The sequence below is a fragment of the Myotis myotis genome, unplaced genomic scaffold (assembly GCF_014108235.1).
Source record: "Myotis myotis isolate mMyoMyo1 unplaced genomic scaffold, mMyoMyo1.p scaffold_m19_p_8, whole genome shotgun sequence".
Taxonomy (NCBI): Eukaryota; Metazoa; Chordata; class Mammalia; order Chiroptera; family Vespertilionidae; genus Myotis; species Myotis myotis.
Genome location: NW_023416390.1, coordinates 32,549,034 through 32,566,328, shown reverse-complemented (window position 1 = coordinate 32,566,328; position 17,295 = coordinate 32,549,034). Strand labels below are relative to the sequence as shown.

The 17,295-nt window shown below is 46.1% G+C and overlaps 1 protein-coding gene across 6 annotated transcripts in view; it reads right to left on the bottom strand.

Annotated features, from left to right (window-relative positions):
- Positions 1-17,295, bottom strand: part of DGKD (diacylglycerol kinase delta) — a 115,592-nt gene that overhangs the window by 40,140 nt on the left and 58,157 nt on the right. For 2 of the 6 annotated variants that reach the window (XM_036319954.1, XM_036319955.1), the window contains exon 1: positions 4,610-4,927. The exons of the other annotated variants lie outside the window; for them this stretch is intronic. The gene's annotated coding sequence lies outside the window, so the exon portion shown is untranslated. Of the gene's footprint in view, positions 1-4,609; positions 4,928-17,295 lie in introns of those variants that run through there. 6 annotated transcript variants of the gene reach the window in all.

Sequence of the window (17,295 nt, the reverse complement as noted above, 5' to 3'; positions counted from 1 at the left end):
GAGCATCATCCTCTACACCAAAAATAAGTAACCCCAATCAACAACATTTTCTAACATCTAACATGTTTAAGGTGGGAAAACTGGGAGTAACTCCAGAACAATGCCATCTTTCTTAAGGACAAGGACATCTGTGTTCTCAGCACAAATTAAAAGTGTAATCTTATCTTATTAAAGTCCCTATTTGTAGGCAGTGCAAGCTCATGAAACATCTGACTTGCCAAGGAAACATTATGCGACACACCTTTGGCACACATTCCCAAAGAAAACCACATCCTCTGCATATGCCTGTGCCCGAGTACACAGGAGGGCCATGGTGCTGCCGCCGGCTGCGACACGTGGCCTGTGAAGGGCAGAGCCCCGGAAATAGCAGGCCTCGTTTCTACACCAGCAGTGCCTGAGAAATCAGTCAGGCTGTGCTTCACACCAGTCGTGAACCACAGGTCCTGCCTCACACAGCACTGTGCTTCCTTGGTGGGTGAACCCCATCGACAGCAGGTGCACTCTGGAAACTACCAGAAATGCCACCAAGACAAGCTGCCTCCCCAGCTCCAGACCCATAGATCCCACTGCCCAACAGACAGAACCATCAGGGGCCCCTCTCACATACCTAGACATGTCCTCAGGCTGACTACTCTCCACCCCAACCCAGCTGGGAGGCCTCAAGCTCCAAATTCTTCCTTTTTTCTAAGAAATAAATTCATTTAAACAAACAGACAAGATCCCTGCTCAAATGCAGACAGGGAATAAATAACATAATAAAGAAATAAACTATAGCCCTAGACAGTCTGGCTCAGTGGATAGAGCACCAGCCTGTGAACTGAAGTGTTCTGGGTTTGATTCCGGCCAAGGGCACATATCTTTGTTGCAGGCTCCCAGCCCTGGTCGGGATGCGTGCAGGAGGCAACCAATCGATGTGTCTCTCTCACATCGATGTTTCTCTCTGTCTCTCCCTCCCTCTCCCTTCCTCTCTCTCTAAAAACCAATGGAAAAATATCCTTAGATGAGGGTTAACAAAAAAACAAACAGAAATTATACAGTATGGAATAGTAGCTGGTGATAAGTCTACAGAAAAAAGATCAGAAAAACGAGGTTGGAGCCAAGGTAGGCCTCACTGGAAAAGGCTGAAAGGGCAAGGCAGGAAGAGGTGAGCAAAGGCCTGGAGCAGGAGAGAGCCTGGAGAAATAACGGGACACAGAGAGCCATGCTGGTACCTGTAGGAACTTGGGCTTTTACTCCGGAGTGGAATGGGAACCACAGAGCTTTTGAGCAAAAGTCTGGCATCTGACTTAGGTTTAAAAACATCCATTCTGCTGCTTTATTGAAAACTGAGTGTAAGAGCCAGGATAGAAGTCAGGAAACCCTTTGGAAGGAGCTCAGAGATCCCATCAAGAGATAAAGGGAAGGTGCATTCTGAAGTATGCTGAGGGCAACAGGATCTCCTGACAGACTGACTGGATGGATGGATGGATGGATGGATGGATGGATGGACGGACAGACGGCTGGCAGGCTGGCTGTGAGGCAGAGGAGCCAACAGCAACACCTGAACAGCTGGAAAAGGAGCCACTATCTGGGACAGTAAGCTGTGAACAGGCTCTGCAGTTGTGGGGTGGGGACCAGTAGTCCCATTTCGGATATGCTGAGGTGTCTTACCAGAATGTCATCTCACCCATGAGCTCTTCACCTTGCCAGCAGCTTGGCTACATTAAAACAAGAAAGGAGATCCCTCATAAATTACCACTGCTGCCAGTAGTTTAAAAAGTGACGTTTAGAAGAGCAATCTGACAACATTTAGTCAAGCAGAAGACGTACACACCTGGCAATTCTACCCTCAGAAACACACTCCAGAGAAACTTGTGCCCAAGTGCCCAGGAAGACAAGTATGACTTCACAGTAGTGCTGTTTATAGTGTGAAACTAGGGAACCCCAAGTCAACAGTAGGACACTGTATACATAAGCCATAAACACTAACAATTAAGCGTTGTGGTCCTCAACGTGGGCTACGCTTGTAACTGTGAGATTCACATCCCACTCCCCACTCCCCAGGAATCAGTTGTTTTAAACTTTGAACTACTTAATTAGAGATGGATGTGGCTACATGAATAAATCTCAGAAACAATGCTGGGTGGAAAAAGCAGGTTGCACCATTTACTCAAAAATTTGAAACTGGTGAAAAATGCTACATATTGTTTGTACCTACATATATGAGTAGAGCAAGTATTAAAAACATGCAAACAAGTGATAGACACCAAACTCAGCATGGGGTGAACTCTGGGGAGGAAGGGCAGGAGGGCAGGAAAGGGATGACAAAGGACTGCAAGGTGGATCGATGATTCCCTTTCATCATACATGTTGAGCACATCCATAATGCTTCTTTCTCAGGCCAGTAAATGTACACAGTTGTTCAGTATGTTACTTTCTTTTTTTTTTTTTTTTAATCCTCACCAGAGGACATACTTAGAGAGAGGAAGGGGGAGAGGGAGAGAGAGGAAGAGGGAGGGAGGGAGGGGGGGAGGGAGGGGGGGAGGGAGGGAGGGAGGGAGGGAGGGGGAGAGAGAGAGAGAGAGAGAGAACCACCAATGTGAGAGAGAATGATCGATTGGTTGCCTTCCTTATAGGCCCTCAACGGAGATCAAACCCGCAACCCAGGTATGTGCTCTGACCCGGAACCAAATCAGCAACCTTTTGGTGCACAGGACGATGCTCAACCACCTGAGCCACTCTGGCCAGGCCATTATATTACTTTTTGAATGTCTAAAATATTTAATGATTTTTAAAATGTTAAACGTTTTGGCACAAAAATAAGCTAAAATACCCAAGCCAGAGCTGGTGACACATACAGCATGTCTTGTATTTGTAGTTTACAGTATTTATGTTTATGTATATATACACACATATACAGTTCACACAGTTTATCCTATATAATAAAAGCCTAGGTGGCATAGCACGATGCCCTTGCACAACATCGTCACAAGATGGCCAGCAGGGGAGGGCAGTTGGGGGCAACCAGGCTGGCAGAGGAGGGCAGTTGGGGGTGACCAGGCCTGCAGGGGAGGGTAGTGCCGGCCTAAACCGGCAGCTGGACATCCCCCAAGTGGTCCCAGATTGGAAAGGGTACAGGCCGGTTGAGAGACACCTCCCTCCCATGCACGAATTTCATGCACCAGGCCTCTAGTTATACTATATAAGCGTATAGAGTTTAACATTACAAAAGGGAATGGGTCAGCCTGAAGCCATGCCTGCAGACAGATTCTGCTGGTGAAACTGGGGAACTCTCCAGCGCTGGAACTTGGTTTCCATACCTGCATTCTCACCATAGTTAATACCGTCACCAGGCACTCTCTGGCAGTTTCACACCAGACAGGCACCACTGGCTGCCATACATTTCATGGCAGACACTACTATGCCTAACTTGCCTCTCAAATATCTCATCCTGGAGTAGAATCCTTAATCTTATAGAGCTGGCTGAGTGTGTGAAAGTAAGGGGCATGCTTTATAAAAGGAGGAAGAGGGAGGTACTGGTGGGACCCCTCAGAAGGAAGCTTTTAGAGACCAATAAAAAGCCTTCTCTCCCCACATAACCCATCTTCCATGAATCGTTAGGGTGGCAGCCATTGGAAGCTAACATTGAACCCTGGAAACTCCTTTTTCAGGATCCTCAAAGCACAAAGATATGTGTCCTGCAGCTTAAAGGACAAGTCAGCTCAATAAGCTTCGGTGAGGGTTACTGGTGTGTGGCACAGGAGCAATACTGCAAAAGTTACATAGACTAAAATGTCAGAGTCACTGGTGCAAATGACTTGTCTCTCTAGTTCTCAACTTCTTAACCTGCAAAATGAGTACCGGTGCCTGGCCCTCAGATCACTCCAAAGGGAAGGAGATAGAACATTATTGCTGCTAGCAACAGGAGCAATAATCAGGCCCAGCACAGGTCAGGGCATATAAGACGATGCTTAAGAGCAAATGGTTGGCTCCCCAGCTACTCCTGCAGCGAGGACAGCCACAGCAGACACCTGGGCTTAGGGGACACCGAGTAACCCATGTGGGCATCTGGTCAGCACCTGCCTAAAGCACCGTCCAACACCACTGGGCAAAGATCGCCCACATCTACAGCAGTACGAGTAAGGAGTGGGCGCTCCACCTTGGCAGGTGACTTCCAGGGCTCCACCGTGCTTGTTTTGAAGATCAGGGGTGAAATTTCTCCTGTGACAAAGCTCAGACAACAGGAATTCATCACAGAAAAGCTTACCTGTCCTGCAGGCTTTCTGTCTGGTCAGATAGGGACTAAAGGCTGTTTCTAACATATAGGTGAAGTCATATACCAAGCCAATGGCTTTAAAAATCCCAGCCTTCCTCTTATAAGAAATACAAAAGTCAACCCTCCAGAGACCCAATAATCTATTAATTCTTTCCACTCACTTCATTTTATTTTTTTAAATATATTTTTATTGATTTTCAAGAGGGAGAGATAGAAACATCTATGATGAAAGGGAATCATTGATCCACCTCTCACCAGGGATCGAGCCCACAACTCACTTCATTTAAATCCTTACAGTGTAACTTCTTTCCCACACAGCTTCCCATGTTGCCCACCATCATCTGGAACTCTTACCTGCTGCTCTCCTCTCTTTCAGAACATTATCCAACTGCTCAAAATGGATCAGAATTAGAGTGGTCCAGCAAAACCAAAAACTGAGTTTTAACATCAATGGACAAGAAGAACCCGTGGACCACCAAAGAGGAGAAGAGACGCCAGAGTAACAAAGCAGCCCCACGCAGGTCAGCACTGACCAGAAGAGGGGAAAAGCGACAGTACTGGGACAGGACCAGAAGCCTGGAAACGCTCTCCTAAATATAGCTCCCCGGTCTGCAGGGCTTGAAAAAGTGGCTGAGAATAAGCATCTGACACACTCGGTAATTTCTGTCACTTCCTGTTACTCACATCCTGATGTTCAGATGCTGCCCAAAATCCTGGAATGGTGCACACAAATCCTACCTTAAAGCCCCCTGAGACACAGACTATTCAAAACAGTTGGATGTGCGTAGACAACGCACTTCCTCACGGAGAGCCGTACGAAACACAAAAATAGACACACGCAAACAAGTTCCTGAAGGTCCCTGTGCAAAAGAAGCCCCAGAAGGCAGGTCCAGACCTCCAGGCATTCAGCTCTGCCTGCTGCCTGAGCCCCAGAGAGGAGCCAGGCATGAACTACTGATGGAACACTTTCCTCCCTGAATCCGCACCTCACTTCCAATCTCTGGGGGCAAAGTGGTGATGGGGTCACCACCACCACAGCAACTGACCTGCCCAGGGGCCCAGAGCAGACAGTCAAGGCCAAGCACCCTCCTCCTGGCTCTGCCCCACCTCACAGCCTTCCTGAGGACACCAGCACCCAGGAATGCAGGACGCCCAGGCAGGCAGCACAGCCAATTGGGCCAGAGGTTAAAAATCACATGTAATCTATCAGAAGACAGATTTTTAAAAAGGAACAAAAAGTAAAATGAAGCAAGAAGTAATACCTAAAACTGAAACATGAAAAACCTATTTGGGGTTATTCATCTATTCAATATTTCAACAGTGCTTCATGAAGCCTTGCAACGTGTTTGATGTGTGGGAAACCTCAGAGATAGAGCAGAGCCCACCTTGAGCATGGGTGGTGGAGGCAGAGAGCCCCTGGGGCACCACCACAGGAAGGGCACCAGGTATGGAGGTGGTGCCCCACAAGGCACTTCCCCAATAGCAGGTAGGAAACAGGAAACAGGCACAAAGAAGGCAAAATACAAACCAAAAAAATCTAGCATGTTTCCAACAGCAAAACACTAGAAATAACCTAAATCTCCAAAACTAGGGAGTGGTGAAATAAATGATGACTCGATCATACAACAGAAAACCTTATAGCCAATTGTTAAAAGGATGATGAGGCACAGAAATTTAAAAAGTGAGTTATAAATTAGTATGTGTATCACTGATCCCACTGTTTGTGAAACTAATGCATATGTATTGATATTCATAGGAAACACCTAAAAAACTATATGTCTATGTTAGGGTTTTTAAATCTCTGTACTACTGACATTTGAGGCCAATTAATTCTCTGTTGTCCCCCACAACATTGTATGATGCTGAGCAGCAATCCTGGACATACTCCCCACCCCAAAGTTATCACAACCCAAAATGTCTCTGACTACTAAAGTCCTCTGTGGGCTGATCACACTCCCTCACCCCCTATCCCACCCATGTTTGAGAACCATGGTCTGTATAATAGTGTTTAAATCTAGAATCTCAGTGATAAGACCTGGGAGTCCTTTTGTTTGTTTGGGTTATGGCACTTACTTACTCATCTATATATATAAGAGCCCAGCAACCGAATGGCAGAACAACTGGTTAACCAGTTGCTATGACGCACACTGACCACCAGGGGGCAGACGCTCAACACAGGAGCTGCCCCCTAGTGGTCAGTGTGATCCCACAGTGGGAACAGCTGCCAGCAGGCCCAGGGTGAGGCTGAGTCTCTGCACCTATCAAGTACCTGAGACAATCCAGACTCTGGCCTGACCCCACCAGCTAATGCAGCCCCTCTAAGGTGTGTTCTAGAAAGAGCGTGGGGAGCTGGCATAGCGGATGGCAAGAGGGCGCGTGACTGTGGACTCCCCGGGGAGGCTGTCCTGATGGCTGAGGATCTTGGAGCACATCTGCCTTGAACATCCCCAATGGTGTAACCAACCTGGCATCACATATCAAGGACATTCACCGAGTGACTTTGGGGTGCAAAGCTCTCCGCCAAGTACCTCCAGGACACAGAACACACCTTTACCCAAGACGTTAGTCCGAAATATCAGCTCAGACTAATTTCCTCATCGAGCAGCCACTCAGAGGGCAGGTCCACAGCCTCTCAGCTGACCAGGATGAGCAGTGCTCCCACAGCAGGCAGATCCCCGCAGGGCCATGCCCCCTCCCGACCAGTGCACAAATCCGTGCACTAGGCCTCTAGTATCCTATATAATAAAAGGGCAATATGCAAATCAGCCAAATAGCAGAACGACCTGTCACTATGATGCACACTGACCACCAGGGGGCAGAGGCTCAATGCAGGAGCTGCCCCCTGGTGGTCAGTGTGCTCCCATAGGGGGAGCGCCACTCAGCCACAAGCCAGGCTGATGGCTGGCGAGCGCAGCAGTGGTGGTGGGAGCCTCTCTTGCCTCCGCAGCAGCACTAAGGATGTCCGAATGACAGCTCCCCACGGGGAGCAGGCCTAAGCCATCAGTTGGACATCCCCCAAGGGCTCCTGGACTGCTAAAGGGTGCAGGCCAGACTGAGGGACACCCCCCCCAAAGTGTATGAATGTTGTGCACCAGGCCTCTAGTTTGTATATAAAGGTGAATAAAACACAATCCTAGCATTGGGAAAACATTACAAGTGTTTTTGCTATAGTGCAGATATTTTCAACCTTTTCATCTTATGACACACAAATTACTAAAATTCTGTGACACACCAAAAAATATATTATTTTGCCAATCTGACCAAAAAAAAAATTGGTATAATTATACTTCATTCACACCAAGCAGATATTGTTTTGTTGGCCACTGTCATTTTTTTATTTGACAATCTATGGGAAAAGAGTTCAGTGCCCCTGATGAAATAGTCAGTATTGCACGTTTTAAAAATTCTCTCTCACAGGTTGAAAATCACTGTTATAAGGCAATGCGATAAACCCTCACACTCTATAAAAAGGCACAATAAAAACAAGTCTCATGGGAAAGGATGAGATGGGGCAGAGCACTCAAAACCTGTGCAATTTTGTAACCAAGCATTAACAAATAACAGCAATCCTAATAAAAATACTAGTGCATAAGAAAATGCTACAGTAAATATAGAACTTTACCTTTTTAAAAAGAAGTGAGAGTTGCTGCAGCTGAGTTGTGGAGTTATGAGCAAAATGCACAAAGATCTAAGACACAATAAGCAATTCCAAGGCAGGGCCTGAAGGCGGGGAGCCCCAGCACTGTGCTCCCCTTTGGCCGGCCTCCTCCTGCATCTAATGATCACAACTGGGCCAGTGCACTTTTTGTTAGAGAAACACACCCAGCAAAAAGGACTAAGTGCATCTCCCTCTTGGCTACTGCACAGAGGGAGCAATGAGCTCCAAGTCATTAGCTCAAACTAATATTGATCCAGTGGTCATGAAATCTAATTCAAAGTACCCTAACAGTGGATCATGGGGATGGAGGGAGGAGGGCAGAAAGGCTTTGGCAATTTTAAATCTTGACACCACCATGCTGTCATAATGTATCTGTTTTTCTCTGGGATGGTTTGATGGTAGATCTGCTTACACCCAAGTAATGTTACAGTAACTGGTAGGAGGGGAAGAGAGGGGAGGGCAGGGGAGGGGAGAGGAGGGCAGGGGAGGGAATGGGAGGGGAGGGGTTCATAAGCAACCTCTGCAGTCCAAGGTCAGCCAAGCACTTTACTGACCACCAAAGGTCAATCTGATTAGGCAGTAAGATATCCCAGGCCCAAGGAAAAAATGCTGCAAGTGCTGACTCACCAGGAGGCCACCCTTGGAACAATCTTATGCATGCCTTTATTGATGAGCTAAGTAAATCAGGCAACATGCTATGCAGCCAGAAAACAAACAAACTGCCAAAGGGGAAAGCCAGGTTTACAAGGAATGTATGAGAAGGCATCTTTACGTTATAGTACTGCCTAACAAAGGATGGAGGGAGGGAGGCTGATTAAAGGGCAAGACACACAGCCTGGAAAACTGGAAACTGACCTTTCAGGTACTGGGGTTAAGGGATTATTTTTTCTTTTCCTTCTGGTTTTCTGTATTTTCTACATTTTCTACAGTAAAAAAGTGTTTTAAAATATACCTATCTTTTTCTTTTTTCCTACAAAATCAACATCTGGGACAAAAACTACAAGCATTTTCCTCTTCTTCGTTCCAAACTGACCCTGCTGTGCCTGGTGGCCTCTGTTGGCCTAGCTAACAGCACATTTCCCACCACTCTGCAGCTAGGGCCATCACTGGGGGAAGCAGCGGCAGCCATTCCTGTCCCGGGCCACCTCCTCCCTGTCTCCCTGTGGCATCTCCTGTGGCATCTGCCATGAGGGAACCAAGAGGGAAAAAGCCTGGTCTCTGGCCCTGGTTTTTTCAAAAATAGAAAAACAAGCCTCTACCTTACTCAAACCACTATTACCTGTGTTTTCTGTTAAACATCCAAAACCTCATCTGAATTGAGGCACCATGCCCCTCACCTCACAGAAGAGAAAGCTGAGGCACAGAACTTGAGTTTTCCTTATCTTCCAGGTAAATAGCTTAATTTACTTCATAAGAACTCAAAACTCTCACCTCAGCCCTAACCAGTTTGGCTCAGTGGACAGAGAGCATCAGCCTGCAGACTGAAGGGTCCCAGGTTCGATTCCGGTCAAGGGCATGTACCTTGGTTGTGGGCACATCCCCAGTAGGGGGTGTGCAGGAGGCAGCTGATCGATGTTTCTCTCTCGATGTTTCTAACTCTCTATCCCTCTCCCTTCCTCTCTGTAAAAAATCAATAAACTATATTTTTTAAAAAAAACAAAACTCTCAACTCAAATGGGCAGCAACACTAAGGAAGCCTGATTTAACAGAGAATACCAGTAAGGCTGAAATAACAACCCCACAGACCAAATCTGAGGACTCAAGTCAGGGCTGGGCAAATTCCAGCCTGTCCCCTCTTCTTTAAACAAAGTTACTGAAACGAAGCCACCACCCACTTATTGACATTGTTTTGGCTGCTACATATAGCCCGAGACCCTACAGCCCTCAAAGCCTGAAAATACATGGCTCTCTATAAAAGTTTATCACTAACCTCTGATGTAAATTATTGGTCCCATAATGAAGTATGGTAGCAATCATCTCGGGTAGAAACTATAGTTTAACTTTAACCCTGCTGTTTGGTTTCTGTACTTATTTGTTTGCTAAAATAACAGAAAAGTTATTTTGATTTTCTGAATTATAAAAATCACCTCATTCGATTGAATACCCTATTGATTGTACTGTGAATATCTCATTGGTTGTGGTCATAATGGTCTTAGAAAGCACATTTTCCTTTACCTGGGAAGGACAGCACAATTATCTCAAGGTCAGAGGGCTCCAGTTAACGTGTCCCTGTTGACTCAGTGTTCCAGAGACCCAAAATTTTAATTTAGATAACATGCTTAAGTCTGACCAGGTTCCTCATTCCAGAGCCGAGGGCTCTAGATAATGTGTTTCTGTCAATTCAGTGATCCTGAGACCCCAAGCTATAATTTAGATAACATGCTGATCTGCTTCTGTAAACTGCTTTTTTGTGAACCAGGTTCCTCATTCCAAACACTGGGATGTAATCAATACCTTTGTGATCTTTGCCTATGTAAGTCTGGTTTTGCGACCATCTTATTACTATGAGATTTGGGAGAGTAATATGCCACCTCATAGTCCTTGATTGCAATAAATGTGACTCTTTAATTCGACTTCTTGAGGCGTCCTTCTGTGATTCGCGGGGTATATTACAACAATATACCTTAGGAAGGGCATAAAGATAATTAGAAGTGAAGGTGTAAAATGCAATCTGCTGCATAAAAATGGAACTTGTACCTTGTCCCTTCTGCCTCTGGCTCCACAAAGGAGGGGGTCTCAGTGCCGTTCCCAGAGGAATCCCTGAGTGCCCGGCAGGTAATACGTGCTCAATAAAAACTCATAGAATTGAACACTTCCCACTTACAGAGTCACCTATGAAAACTGTGTATGTGTACTTACATTTAGTAAGCAATTTAAAGTGAAAGGCCTCACAAAGTGAAAAACACTACACTGATAAATACTTCAGCATAACTCCCCTAACACACCGGTTTCACAGGAACATTTCTATGTAGTTTTAGCCTGTGGACTTGACTGCGATTCAGCCTGGAAGCTTAACTGTCTGGGACGAAGGCCACACCCCATGCTGAGGCCACTCTGCTACCTGTGTGAGGATGCTCTCAAGCTTTGCTCTAGGTAAAGAACAAGGCCAGCAGGAGCAGAATCCTCAAGTGGGAACCTGGCCATGAAATGGCCTCACCCCTCCCAGGTGATCCACCATGCAAGACAAAGGGGGCAGTCATCTCCTCTCCCCCAGAACTAAGTCTAAGAAAAATGTCTACAGACATGTTACTTTCACATAAGAAAACAAAAAAAAACACCACAACATGGTATTCAAATGTGATGCTTGTGAAACAAAGCTGTAGGAGGAGACAAGCAAGGATGGCTGGATCTGAGCCAGTTCTCTTCACAGCTGATGACTGTCACATGGTCAGGTTTAGCTGGAAGGTGAGGTCACAGACTAGTGCATATGCCTGTTAACTGGATGACCATTTATTCTAACCCCTTTTCTCACATTGGAAAATAAAAGCCCAGAGAGGACAGGGGACTCCTCAAGGCCACACTGCTTGTAGGACATATCTAGGGCCAGAAGAGATTTGGCCAAATCATCACATCCAGGGAACATAGTGGCCCATGGAGCTCCCTCCTCAAGGGATGGAGTGCCCACCCAATGACACACATGGCCTGGGGAGCCATGAGTGCCAGCACATGCACACAGCACTCTAATTAGCATGGGGGCCTGTGTCCTTCGAATCTCGACCCAGAAAGGAGACAGGACCATGAGGAGCATGGTTGTCCTCTTGTCCTTTGCCCCAAGCCCTGATGAGGGAGCCCTGGCTCCCACACCCAACCTCTGGAGCTATTGCAGGTGCACAAAGAACCAGCCCCTGAGATGCAATGAGGGAGTGGGCACTAGACCCCCTCCAGATGTTGGGGGCCTAAATGGAGGACACAGCCACAGCAGTCATGTCCTCTCAGAGATGTCCAGTCCAAATCAGCCTGCCTTGAACTCCCCAAGTGACTAATATACTCAGTCGGGGGCTTTTATTTGTAAGTGATCCAGGAAAGAGTATCTCAGAGCACATTCCCAGCAGGCAGGTAGATCACATGCAAAGTCACCACCTTTCGGGATAACCCTTCTCATCTATAACCCCCTTCCCAAGCTTCAGCCAGTTTACCCCTTTCCTCTGACCAAATTTCCTGTATTCCCTCTGGTATTTCAAATATATTTCAAAAACTTCACTCCAACCAGAGGATTTAACATTTTAAAAAACTAAAACTGAAAAATGTTGTAATTTTTTCCCTTCAGCAAGCTCTGACCCAGATGATCTGTCTCCCAGGCCTGTGGACAAATCACAGATATCTGAACAGCCACAGGGGGAGCCATGGCATGCGGGTCAGCCGAGGCCAGCTGGCCTGACTTAGTAGGCACCTCCCTTTGTCATGGCACAGCTGTGACAGTCCCATGTGGATGGAGCAGACACAAAAGCTTCCCAGACAGAAAAGCCAAGGGATAGACACACAGCAACAACAAACCAATTAACCCAAGACTATTCCCAGGACATTCTTTCTCTCAGGAAGTTTATTATCTCTTCCTCCAACAAACAGAAATCGATACATAAAATGTCTATATAGACATTAGAAACAAAAAACCTGACGGGCCTACATCCATTAAAAATTTTAATTCATTATCAAAAAATTTCAAAGGTACTATCAAAAACTTTACCCCAAAACACTCCACACTCAGTCAGTTCCACTGGTAAATTATAGCCAAAATTTAAGAAAGGAATAACACCATACTTTATCAGAATAATGATCCTCATTTTATGATGCTAGTTTATGTTTTATAAAGCCAGCTTAACCTAAGTACCAAAACCTAATAAAGGCAACGAAAAGAAAGAAAAATTTGAAGATCAGTATCTTTCATGGATATAGATGCAAAAATCTTTAACAGTCCTGGCTGGTTGGTTAGAGCACTGGCCAGCGGACTTAAGAGTCATGGGTTCAACTCAGGTCAAGGGCACGTACGCTGGTTGCAGGCTCAATCCCCAGTGCCCGTTGGGCACGTACAGGAGGCAACCAGTTGGTGTCTCTCTCTCACGTATTTCTCTATCTCTCCCTCTCCCTTCCACTCTCTCTAAAAATCAATGGAAAAAATATTCTCAGGTGAGGATTAATAAAACAAACAAACAAAAAACAATCCTTAACAAAATAACAGCAAACTGAAGCCAATAATAAATAAAAGAATAATACAACATGAAGAAATAGGGTTTATCTCAGGAATGCAAGGTTGGTCTAACATTCGAAAATCAATCAATTTAATTTGCCCTTTTAAAAAGATAAAGGAGGGAAAAAACATGATTACGTTTATATTTCCAAAAAAGTATTTGACAAAATTCAACATACACCATAATTAAAATTATAAGCAAACAAGAAAATCCTCAAACTGATAAACAGTGCCTATAAAAAAACCTACAAGTGGCTCAGTTGGTTGAGTATTTTCCCATGTACGGAAAGGTTTCCAGCTCAATTCCTGGGCAGGGCACATACCTGGGTTCTGGTTTTGATCCCCAGCTGGGGAGGATATACAAAGCAACCAATCGATGTTTCTCTTTCTTCTTCTTCTTCTTCTTCTTCATATACAAAGCAACCAATCGATGTTTCTCTTTCTTCTTCTTCTTCTTCTTCTTCTTCTTCTTCTTCTTCTTCTTCTTCTTCTTCTCTCTCTCTCTCCTCTCTCTCTCCTCTCTCTCTCTCTCTCTCTCTCTCTCTCTCTCTCTCTCTCTCTCTCTCTCTCTCGGCATGTCCTCAGGTGAGGATTAAAAAAAAAAGCCTACAACTAACATGATACTTAACACTGAAAAGCTGAATTCTTTCCTGTTAAGATTGGAAGAAAGGAAAGGACTACTGCTTCACTACTTCAACATTGTACTGGCAGCCTTGGCAATGAGGCAAGAGAATGAAATAAAAGGCATCTGGGTCAGAGGAAGTAAGACTGTCCCTACTTGCACATGCTGACTGTCTACATAGAAATATCTAGGAGATCTACAAAACAACTACTAGAGCTGATAAGTTATTTTCCAAGGTCACAAAATCCATTATATTCTTATATTTTTGCAGTAAACACCTGGAAAATAATTTTTTAAATTTCATTTAATAGAAACAAAAATAAACTACATAGAAATGAATCTAACAAAAGATGTTAAAGATATCTACATGACAACTATAACTTTCTGAGAGAAATTTTTCTCACATTCAAGAGAAACCTCACTGTTATTAAGATACCATTCTCCACAAACTGATTTATAGAGTCAATGCAATCTCAATCAAGATTCCAGGAGAACTTATTTTTTAGAAATTGACAAATTAATATTAAAAGTCACATGAAAATGCAAAGGACTTAAAATAACAAAAGCAAGTTTAAGAAAGAACAAAGTTAAAAAAGAGAGAGATAAAGTAAAAAAGAAAGAACAAACTTAGAGAAATTGCCCTGTGTTATTTCAACATATATTGTAAATTTACAGTAATCAATAAAATGTGGCATTAGGGTAAGTGTAGACATATAGATCAATGGAACAGAAGAGAAAATCTGGAAATACACTCACAAATACATGGTCAACTGTCCTGTATCAAAGGTATCAAGGTAATTCAATGGGGAAAGGAAAGTCGCTTCAACAAATGCTGCTGGAAAAATTGATCATATGAAAAAAATGAATATTAACTCTTAGCTCACATTACACAAAAATTAACTGTACAGCTGTAACCGGTCTTGCTCAGTGGATAGAGCGTAAGCCTACGGACTGAAAGGTCCCAGGTTCGATTCCGGTCAAGGGCATGTACCTTGGTTGCAGGCACATCCCCAGTAGGGGGTGTACAGGAGGCAGCTGGTCAATGTTTCTCTCTCATCGATGTTTCTGACTCTCTATCCCTCTCCCTTCCTCTCTGTAAAAAATCAATAAAATATATTTTTTTAAAAATTAACTGTACATCAACCATAATCCTAACTGTAAAACCTAAAACTGCAAAACTTCTAGAAAAAGCTCAGGTACAAAAAGGTTTCTTGAACAGACCACAAGAAGCATGAACCATAAAGAAAAAAAAACCTGATAAATTCAATGTTACCAAAAAAAAAAGACACTATTCATCTGCAGATATCATTTTAAAAAAGGCAAGCCACAGATTTGGAAAACCACTGGCAAAACATATATCCAACAAAACACTTATATCTAGAATGTGTGAAGGACTCTTACAACTCAATAATAAGATAAACAGTTCAACAGAAAAACAGGCAAGTGATTCTACCATACACTTCACAAAAGACAGACAAATGGCCAATAAACACATGAAAAGATGTTGATGTAATGTCACCATGGAAATGCAAATGAAAATTAAAACCACAATGAGATACCACTACATACATATTAGAACATCCTATCTAATAATAGACAAACATGGTAATTAACCGTAACTTCGTTACCCTTCCCATTGCCAAATCAGGGAAATATGCAAATTAACTGCCAACCAAGATGGCGGCCGGCAGCCAGGCAGCTGAAGCGAACAGGAGGCTTGCTTGCTCCAGTGATGGAGGAAGCCAAGGTTCCCCGCCTGCCGCTGCCAGCCTCTGAGCTGCACTCTAAGAAACAATGTTGCAATTATAGAAGCTAAACAATCCCCAGAAACCTGCTTTCAGCCAACCGGCCTCCAGCTGGAGCTGCAACAGTGTTTCAATTACAGAAGCTAAACAAAGCCCAGAAACCTGCTTTCAGCAGCCGAGGTCTCAGAGCTTAGAGCGGCAGTGATGGCAACAATGTTTCAATTATAGAAGCTAAACAAACGCAGATACCTGCTTTCAGCCAGCTGCAGCCTCAGAGCTGGAGCCGGGCCTCAGAGCTAAAGCTGGCTCTCAGCTCCAGTGGCAGCCATAGAAGGTAAATAAATCACAGAATTAAAAAAAAGAAAAAAAGGAGAGGTAGGGAGCTTCAGTCGCCCGCCAGCCTGAAAACGGCCCTCAGCCCCTCACCCAGACTGGCCAGGCACACCAGTGGGGACCCCCACCCAGAAGGGGGTGTGACCAGCTGCAAACAGCCATCATCCCCTCATCCAGGCTGGCCAGGCACCCAAGCGGGACCCCCACCCTGATCCAGATCACCCTTCAGGGCAAACCAGCCGGCCCCCACCCGTGCACCAGGCCTCTATCCTATATAGTAACAGGATAATATGCAAACTGACCCTAACAGCATAAGGACTGGGAATGACTGGTCACTATGACATACACTGACCACCAGGGGGCAGACGCTCAATGCAGGAGCTGCCCTCTGGTGGTCAGGGCGCTCTCACATGGGAGGAGCTCTGCTCAGCCACAAGCCAGGCTGATGGCTGCCAGTAGAGCGGTGGTGGTGGGAGCCTCTCCCGCCTCCTCAGCAGCGCTAAGGATGTCCGACTGCAGTTTAGGACTGCTCCCCGCTGGCAAGTGGACATCCCCCGAGGGCTGCCGGGCTGCCAGAGGGATGTCTGATTGCCATCTTAGGCCCAATCCCCCCAGGGAGCGGGCCTAAGCCAACAGGTGGTCATCTCCTGAGGGGTCCCAGACTGCGAGAGGGCATAGGCCGGGCTGAGGGACCCTCCCTCCCCGTCGAGTGCACAAATATTTGTGCACACTGGGCCTCTAGTCTATACTAATAAAAGGGTAATATGCTAATTAGATCAGATAGACCGGACGTCTTCCAGACAAAGCCGCAGCAACTGCGAGGGCCAAGGGCTGGTGCCACGGGAGAGGTGTCAGCGCAGGCCGGTCCAGCACCACGGCCCCTTCCACAGAGGCAGTGGGAGTGGAGGTTACGTGGTCCCAGTCCCCGTGCTGCCCCTTCCACAGAGACAGCCACAGAGGCAGCAGCTCGGGCCCGGTCCTGGCACCATGCCTCCACAGAGGCTGGACAGGGTGCAACCTGCTGTGCTTCAACCTACCACAGCCCCCTCCCCAGCCGGCCTGGCCCCAGATCACCCCTCACCCCCCAGTGGGCAGAGGGGCAGGGCCAGCGCTAAGAAGCGAGGGCAGAGGGCCGGCAGCAGCGGTGGCAGCGGCGGCAGCGGCTGCAGCAGCAGCAGGGTAGTGATGGGGGCGGCCCCTTTCCCTGATCGGCCCTGTTGCCTCCCACAGAGGGAGGCCAGACTGCAGCTTAGGCCTGCTCCCCAAGGGATTGGGCCTAAGCCGTCGGTAGGACATCCCCTGAGGGCTCCCAAACTGTGAGAGGGGGCAGGTCGGGCTGGGGACCGCCCCCCCCCCCCCGCCGCCAGTGCACAAATTTTCATGCACCAGGCCTCTAGTGTGAAATAAAAAGACCGACCACACCAAGAGTTGGTGTGGAGCCACTGGAACTACAGGTGGGAATGTTATGTTCCAAGCATTTTGGGAAACAGTTGAGCA